The sequence below is a fragment of the Aotus nancymaae genome, unplaced genomic scaffold (genome assembly GCF_030222135.1).
Source record: "Aotus nancymaae isolate 86718 unplaced genomic scaffold, 86718_ANA_hifiasm-v0.15.2.pri h1tg000027l, whole genome shotgun sequence".
NCBI classification, from domain to species: Eukaryota; Metazoa; Chordata; class Mammalia; order Primates; family Aotidae; genus Aotus; species Aotus nancymaae.
The window spans coordinates 342,107-350,408 of NW_026988440.1; positions in this window are offsets into that span (position 1 = coordinate 342,107).

The window sequence follows — 8,302 nt, forward strand, 5'->3', positions numbered from 1 at the left end:
ATATGCCCACAATGGAAAATTCTGTCATCCGACACATGCGTAGTAAAGGGAACAAAGCAATATGGAATAATTTAAGCTAAGGGCTCACATGGGCACTAGGAGGATGGGGTGGAGCTACCAGAAATTGGTTCCTTATGCAAATGAGACACCCAGCCCTCATCAGTTTCTTATAAAAGTCTTTGCATTCAACTGTAACAATGGCAACCCTCTTCCAAGCCCCTGCTCCACCAGGGAGAGCGTTTTTCTTTTGCTTATTAAACTTTTGCTCCAACCTCACCCTTTGTATCCATGCTCCTTACTTTCCTTGGTGGTGAGACAAACAACTCCAGGTAACACCTCACCAGGAGAGACTCAGAGGCTGCTATATTGTGGTGCATTGGCAATACTAACAAACTGGCTAGTGGGACATGCACATTTGCTTGTGTGGGGAAGTAGGAAAGTTCCCTTTTAAAGTTTCCTTTCTTGTTAAAGAATCAGTGTGCTAATAACTTTGTTAAGCCCTATCCCATGTAGCTGTTAAACATGCCCTGCTTACAGGCACATAGTACATTCTATGCCTTTGTACTTTAGCAAGATATCCATGCTGTACGAGCTCACAGGCATGTCCCAGCTCTCCATTGCTTTTACCAGTTTAGCAAACTTTTAAGTTGTTAGCTAATCAGGTTTTAGTTTAGATTGTAAGGTCTGACTCCAGCCAACTGAGATCAGGCACAGCAGTAAGGACAACCCCAAATGTGTAAAAAATATGCGTGTTTTTCTTTGTTCATTGTACTCTTGTGGCAAAATGGCTAGGGAAAGTACCCTTCCTGCAGTCCAGAAAGTAAAAACTGCATTGCTGAAATATCCTTTGCCTCAGTTCTAATTTTTCTTTCTTTCTTTTTTTTTTTGAGATAGAGTCTCACTCCGTCACTGGCTGCCAGGCTGGAGTGCAGTGGCACAACCTCGGCTCACTGGCAACCTCTGCCTCCCGGGTTCAAGTAATTCTCCTGCCTCAGCCTCCTGAGTAGCTGGGACTACAGGCACGCACCACCACGCCCAGCTAATTTTTTTGTATTTGTAGTAGAGACGGAGTTTCACCATGTTGGCCAGGATGGTCTCGATCTCTTGACTTCATGATCCACCCGCCTTGGCCTCCCAAAGTGCTGAAATTACAGGCGTGAGCCACCACACCCGTCCTCCATTTCTTAAAATGATTGTTAAAAAGACATGTATTTGGGATCAAAATTTAACAAAAGATAATTTTTACTGCTCCATCAAAAATATTCTGAAGCAGAAATGCAGTTTGGTGCTACTGCCTTGATTTTTGTTAAGTTGCTGGATGTGTTAACTACCGTGGTGTTTGCACCATCCATGGAAACGTCCACAAAACATAACAGGCAGATTGAATCCTGGTCTTATTGTGAAAACAGTTTTCTCTCCTGGATCCTCTGAAAGGCACTCAAGAATCTCAGTAATCTACAGCAATACTTTGAGAACTGCAAAAATTAACTCTGTTTCCTAGTGGGATACAAGTCCTAGGACCTTTAGATTCAGCTGTTTCTCTCTTTCTCTCATTCTTCCAACTGGTAATTATGTCAATGTTCAAATGAGCAGAAAAGCTGAAAGAATAGTGGAATGAAATCTGACAGTTGTCATTGGCCATGTTTGCTTAATATCTCTTCAGATACCTGGAAGCAGAGTGTGTGATGATGGACAGTGGAGACTCGGAGGGGCTGAGGTAGATGAGGGGGGTTGATGATGGGAGGTTGCTTGGTGGACACAGGGGTGCTTGTTGGATTCTTTGCTACTGTGATGAAGGCACTGAAGGCCCTGACTTCACCACAGTGCAATACATCAACGTAGCAAAATTCACTTGTGCCTCATGAATATATAAAAATTTTAAATATACAATTTTGTTAAATAGTAAGTAAATAAAGACTGAGCATGGTGGTGCACGCCTATATTTTATGCACTTTGGGAGGCCAGGTGGGAGGATGTCTTGAGGCTAGGAGCTCAAGACCCGTCCAGGCAACACAGCAGGATGCCATCTCAAATATAATTATTATATATATATATATATTTTGAAATATATAAAGATATATGTATCTTTTGCTGTTGTTTTTGTGAGATGACGTTTCACTCTATCACCTGGGTTGTAGTGCAATGGTACAATCTTGGCTCACTGCAACCTTGGCCTTCAGAGTTCAAGCGATTCTCCTGCCTCAGCCTCCCGAGTAGCTGAGATTACAGGCACTCAACACCATGCCCTGATAATTTTTGTGTTTTTAGTAGAGACAGGCTTTCACCATGTTGGTCAGGCTGGTCTTGTACTCCGGACCTTGTGATCCACCCACCTCAGACTTCCAAAGTGCTGGGAATACAGGCGTGAGCCACTGCACTTGGTCAGAATTCATATATTTTCATTTCTGTTGGCCTTGTCATTGGAAGTCTCCTCAAAACAACTATGGAATAAAGAAAAGAAAGTAAATTCATGGGGCTCCATGTGCTGGCACTCACTGCATCTTACAAAAGTGTCAGCCCCACTTCAACAGACAGTGCTTCAACAAACGGTGCTGAGGAACTGGATATCCACATGCAAAAGAATGATTTCGGACAAAGTTCACAGCCTTCCCTACACCGTACTCAACAATTCACTGAGAATGGATCAAACAACTAAGCTTAAGAGTCAAACCTGTAAAACCCTTAGAAGAAAACATTAAGAAAAGTTTTGTGGACATTGGATTCGGTAGTAGATTCTTGGCTGGATGACCCAAAGCACAAGCAATAAAAGAAAAATGATAGACCAGCCTCAGTGGCTCATGCCTGTAATCTCAGCACTTTGGGAGGCTGAGGCAAGCAGATCAAAAGGTCAGGAGTTCGAGACCAGCCTGACTAACATGGTGAGACCCCATCTCTACTAAAAATATAAAAATCAGCCAGACATGGTGGTGCAGGCCTGTAATCCCAGTACTCAGGATGCTGAGGCAGGAGAATCACTTGAACCTGGGAGGTGGAGCTGAGATCACACCATTGCACTCCAGCCTGGGTGACAGAGCAAGACTCCATCTCAAAAAAAAAAAAAGAAAAAGAAAAAAAAAAGAAAAAGAAAAATGAATAATGAAACTTCATCAACATTTAAAATCTGTTTTTAAATTTTAAAATGCATCAAAGGACATTAGTAAGAGAGTGGAAAGAAAATGCATAGAATGGGAAGAGTTCCACCTTTTGGCTATTGAGAATAATGCTGCTATGAGCCTGAGTGTACGAATCTCTGTTTGAGTTCCTGAGTACTTGTTTTCAATTCTTTTTGCATCCACTTTGTGCCTGTTTCCTCATCCCAATTATATATCTGATGAGGAATTAGTACTCAAAATACATAAAAACTACAACTCATCAATTAAAAAGAAATCCATTCAAAAATGGGTAATGGACATGAAGAGACAAGTCAGCAAGGAAGAAACACAAATGGCCAATAGACTCATGAAACATCTCAGCTTCACTAGGCTGACTGTTGGTGAGGAGGTGGAGAAGCTGAAATCCTCTACACTGCTGGTGGGAATGTACAATGTTGCAGCCACCATGGAAAACAGTATAGTAATTCCTCAAGAAAGTAACAATGGGATTACCATACGATCCAGCAATTCCACTTCTGGTCATATACCAAAAAGAACTGAAAGCGGGTACTCAGGTACGCAAACAGATATTTGTACACTCGGGCTCATAGCAGCACTATTTTCAATAGCCAAAAGACAGAAGCAAGCCAAGGGTCCATAAGTGGATAAATGGATTAAGAAATATGGTATATACACATGGACTATTACTCAGCCTTCAAATGAGTAAAATTCTGACACACGCCATGACACAGATGAATCTTGAAAACATTATGATCAGTGAAATAAGCCAGAAACAAAAAGACAAATATTATATGATTTCACATACACAGAATAGGCAAATTCATAGAAACAGAAAGTAAATGGAAGTTAGCAGGGGCTGAGGGTGGGAAGAATGGAGAGATATTTTAATGGGTACAGAGTTTCTGCTTGGGATGATGACAAAGTTCTGGAAATGGATATTTGTGGTGGTGGCTTTAGAACACTTACAATGTTGTACTTTGTAAACACACTTATGAAAATGTGCTTGATGCCAATGAATTGTACCCTCAAAAATGATTAAAAAGTAAATTTTATGCTGTGTATGCTTAACCAAAATTAAAAACAAATATCAACAATAAACCCAATCACTTCTCATTCCTCTATGGCCTCCACCCCAGAACCATCCTCCCTAGGAGAGATATTTTAATGGGTACAGAGTTTCTGCTTCGGATGATGACAAAGTTCTGCAAATGGATATTTGTGGTGGTGGCTTTAGAACACTTACAATGTTGTACTTTGTAAACACACTTACGAAAATGTGCTTGATGCCAATGAATTGTACCCTCAAAAATGATCAAAAAGTAAATTTTATGCTGTGTATGTTTAACCAAAATTAAAAACAAATATCAACAATAAACCCAATCACTTCTCATTCCTCTATGGCCTCCACCCCAGAACCATCCTCCCTAGGATAGTAAACCAGAAGGGCCTTCCAGCTGGGCTGCCTGCTGTCTCTTACACCACTGCCATTATCCACACAACAGAGGCACAGTGAGCCTTTCAAATGGGAATTAGAGCACATCCTCACCACCACATCCCACAGACACTCCAGCTTCTTCCCTTCTTAACACAATGAAACTCCAATCTCTCACCATTTCCTAAAAGCCCCTCAACAAAGCTCCCCTCTGGCAACTCTGGCCTCATCCCACCCCTGTCAGCAACAGCTCACTCATCTGCACTCACAGCAGCCTCTTGTCACTGCTCTGTCCTGTCTCTGCCACCTGCCCCTGCTGTGACTCCCATATGTACCTGCTCCCTAGGAATCCCACATGGCTCACTCCTCACACGATTCAGGTCTCTGCTCAAATAACCAGTGATCAAGTTCTCAGAGACATCTTGTTCAATGACCTTGTCTAAACTATATCCCCTGCTATTCCCACCACCACCTAGGCATATTTTTTGCAATAGCACTTATCAGTAATACTAGACTTTATTTGGTTACTGTCCATCGGTGTATCAGAGTTCCCCAGGGAGACACAACCATTGAATAGATAGATAGACCATAAAGAGAAGAGAGAGGATTTATTAGCAGAACTGAATTACACAATTATGGAGGATGTGAAGTCCCGTCATAAGCCATTGGGAACCTGAAGAACCAAGGAAGCCAGTAGCATAGTTAGAGGGTAAGGGGGCCCCGTGGTGCAAGTGTCAGAGTCCAGAACCATAGAACCTGGAGTTCTGATGTCCAAGAGCAGGAGAAGAAGGGTGTCCCAGCTCCAGAGTGAAGGAGTCAATGAGACTTTCCTCTGCTTTTTTGTTGTATTTTCAACCCCAGGTGATTGGATGATGCCTTCCTATGTTGAGACAGGATCTTCCCCACTCAGTCCACCAACTCACACAACAATCTCCTCCAGAAGCACCCTCACAGATGCACCAATCAATAATGTATTACCAGATCTCTACATATCCCTTAATCCAGTCAAGTTGACACCAAAAATTAACCATCACAGTTAGTGTTATATATGTTCTTTGAACAAGGAATCTTGTCCCTATATCCCTAATGTTATCATTAGTAAAGAATTAGGGTTCAATAGTACTTATCTAGTAAATGAATGAACAAGTGAGCACAACGATTTAGAGATGAGTTTGGCAATGTGTATGAAAAGGCTTTAACATGTTCAGCCTTTGGCCCAATATTTATCATTTGAGTAATCTATGAATATTTTCAAATCCCAAACATAGAAGAACCTTTATGTACAAATATGCTCTCAAAACATTCTTTATAACAAGACACGATGAAAGCAGATGTATCCAAGAGAAGTTGAGTTATGTCTCCTTGTTTTAAGTGAGATGTAGCTTGTGAAAGTGTTCAAACTTTATGCAGACTTTATAACATGAAAACTACTTGTGTAATAACACACTCAACAAGAATCATTCAAGACAAACCATAACACATGAATGCAACTTTGTAAATTGAAAGCATATATAAAAATATGAGGATGAAACTCTGATTTTTTAATCTTGCCCAAATTCCTATCTAAGGTGTCTGGGGAGTCCTGCCCTACAAACCATACATTCTCATCAGATGGGTTTTATTCAACCCTATATATTGTGACTTAGTTTCTAACCTGCCTCTGGCATAACATTGTGAGACAAGGAAGAAAATAAAACTTTTTTACCCTCAAAACATGTTCCTTTGTCACGTTTTGCAATGGCCCTGCAAGCTGTCCTTTGTGGGAGAAAATTCACATCTGCAAAGAATCTCTATTAACATAGCTAGACTGGCTGAGCATGTGACTCTTGCCAGTAATCCCAGCACTTTGGGAGGCGGAGGCAGGTGGATCACCTGAGGTCACGAGTTCAAGACTAGCCTGAGCAACATGGTGAAACCCCATCTCTACAAAAATAGAAAAATTAGCTGGGCATGATTGCAGGTGCCTGTAATCTCAGCTACTTGGGAGGCTGAGGCAGGGGAGTTGCTTGAACCAGGGAGGTGGAGGTTGCAGTGAGCCAATATTGTGCCTTTGTACTCCAGCCTGGGTGAGACTCTGTCTCAAAAAAACAAAAAGCAACAAACAAACAAACATAGCATAGTTATATTATTTCCTTCCAGGCTCCTCCAATTCTGAATAGATTAACTGAGAGTCTAGCATCTTTTAAAATGTCTGAAGAGGAAACACTTGTCATTTATTGTCTCTAAGAGCAGTGCTGTGAGACTTCAAAAGAACCTTGGTCTCTACAATCTTTTATATAACTTAAACATTTCCATTTTTTTTTTTTTTTTTTAATTTGAGATGGAATCTTCTCTGCCACCCAGGCTGGAGTGCAGTGGTGCTATCTTGGCTCACTGCAACCTCTACTTCCAGGGTTCAAGTGATTCTCCTACATCAGCCTTCCTGGGATTACAGGGATGCACCACCATGCCCAGCTAATTTTTGTATGTTTGTAGAGATGTGTTTTCACCATGTTGGCCAGGCTGGTTTCAAACTACCGACCTCAAGTAATCCTCCCATCTCAGCCTCCCAAAGTGCTGCAATTACAGACACGAGCCACCACACCTGGCTGAACATTTCCTTTCTATCGATCCAAGGTCCTTAGCAAAAACTCAATTGTCTACCAGAAAGTGATCAAATTTACCTATAACCTGGAAGCCCACTCCCCACCTGCTTTAAGTGGTCCCATTTTTCTGGAACAAACCAATGTCTTCCTTAAATGGATTTGATTGATGTCTCAAGCCTCCCTAAAATGTATAAAACCAAACCGCACACCAACCACCTTGTGCACATGTTCTCAGGACCTCCTGAGGGCTGTGTCATGGGCCATGGTCACTCATATTTTTCCTCAGAATAAATATCTTTAAATATTTTCCAGAGTTTGACTCTTTTTGTCAGCACGTATATATACATAGAAAACAACAGAATGAAAATCAGCACCATTGTGTAGGACAGCTCCAGGGACCACCACTCACACTGCAGTCTGAGAAAGTTCAGTAGCATGGTTGCTGGGATTTTCTAAGTGGAGATTTAAGTGGTATTTGTATCTTTCTTCTGACCATTTTCAGGTCTTCTGTGACCAAATATATTCTGAGTCTTATACTCTAAAAATCATATATTTTTAACATTCAAAACAAAATACTTGAAGTAAAATAACAATAAGTGGCCAGGGGCAGTGGTGCACGGCTGTAGTCCCAGCTATTTGGGAGGCTGAGGCATGAAGATGGTTTCTGCCAGGAGGCTGAATCTGCAGTATGTTATGATCATGTCTGTGAATAGCTACTGCTCTCCAGCCTGGACAGTATAGCAAGGCCATCTGTAAAGTAATAATAACAATAATAGGAAGTCCAGATCTCCTTCCAACACCTTCCTAAAGCAAATTTCTCATTTGCAATCCACAGGGCAGAAACGCTTATTGATGAGTCCTTCAGAGAGAAGAAATGAATTCTTCCTCCACACTCCATGCTCCATCCTTTCTTTATGGCGTTCAGCTTAGCAATCAATGCAACCCGAAGAATGCCATCAACTTATATATTACTATTTAAATATACATAATTCCCATTATACCTGAGAGAGGGAGATGGATTCTTCCCTTCCACAGATGAAAAGCTGAGTCACTGAGAACCTGAAGAGGTGGTCTGGGATTGCTGAAAATGTTGGCCTTGAGACTTAGGGGACGCTCAGCCTCCTGCAGGTCCACCTGGGCATAAACCACATCAATGGAGCCTCCACAACAGA